Source organism: Atta colombica, unplaced genomic scaffold (assembly GCF_001594045.1).
Source record: "Atta colombica isolate Treedump-2 unplaced genomic scaffold, Acol1.0 scaffold12, whole genome shotgun sequence".
NCBI lineage: Eukaryota > Metazoa > Arthropoda > Insecta > Hymenoptera > Formicidae > Atta > Atta colombica.
Genome location: NW_017259206.1, coordinates 5245619 through 5246833, shown reverse-complemented (window position 1 = coordinate 5246833; position 1215 = coordinate 5245619).

Genomic DNA, 1215 nt, shown 5'->3' with positions numbered 1-1215 from the left:
TATATATATATAGATATATAAAACTATTTGTCACAGAGAAGGCCCATATCGATTCGGAACAATAGACAGAATTTATCGCTTGATTCGCATGTGAAAATTCAGTTGAGAGACACTTTTTAATTAATTACAGGCGTAACATAACAGCAACATATTGTACATTCCTCCGAATTACGATTTAATTAAATCGCGTTAATTATTATAAACAGATTGATGGTGTTGGTACAGATTTGTGGTGTTGGTATAAATCTGCAATCCGAGAAAATCATATTGTTTTTTTCTAAATAAAGCAATCATTACGTATACAATGGAGAGAGATGTCGTGTTTTTAATAAACGATTACGAAATCACCTCAGTGGACAAGTTTGCAAAATGAAAGGTGGTCACTTTGTAAGGGTCTGATGGGACGGTGAGTCTCACGATGTAATTCATGCGGTAATCACCAGGTCTATTCAAGAAAGCCATAATCGAGTTGCGGGGGCAACAATAGGATTGTGCAGTATTATTTCACCACGATTCCGCATAATCTCGGAGCAAAAGTAACAGGACGAGACTAAATTCGCGGAGGAAACAGGATGGTTGGGAAAATGTTCGCAGCGCGCAAGAATATCGGCTCGCTATTTTCACGACGATGACGCAACGAGTTAGTGCAAACTGTCGCAATTGTTGCTCGTCAGCAATTACGCGCAAGCCACATTTACCTGCATTACCGTTTCCTTTCAGCAGTACTGCCTCGTGAATTTCTCTTTTTTTTAATTTTACATTACTCGTTGATTTTTTTTTAACATAATTACTCACTCGAAATTTTTTAACGCTCTAATATTTTTCATTGTTCTTTTTGATGATTTATAATTAAATAAAGATTGAGAATTTTATATTTTAGATAAAAATTAATGCAACTTTTTTTCAATTGTGAAATAATTTGCGCTAAATATAATAACGTACGTAAATGGCATTTATACACTGTTACATTCATAATGTCATATTATAGACAAATCTGAGTTATTTTTAATCATTTTTATACATCGTCGCTGCTCTTAGTCTACATGTTAATTTAACTAAAATAATGGAGTTAAACAGTTTAACTCAAGAAAATGTATTAAATTTGACTCAAATTTAGTTTATTATTTACTAAGTGCATACGTTAATATGGATGTTGTTTACTTTGAAACTAACTACAAAAATAGATAATTAATTTTACACACATAAAAGCTAAAG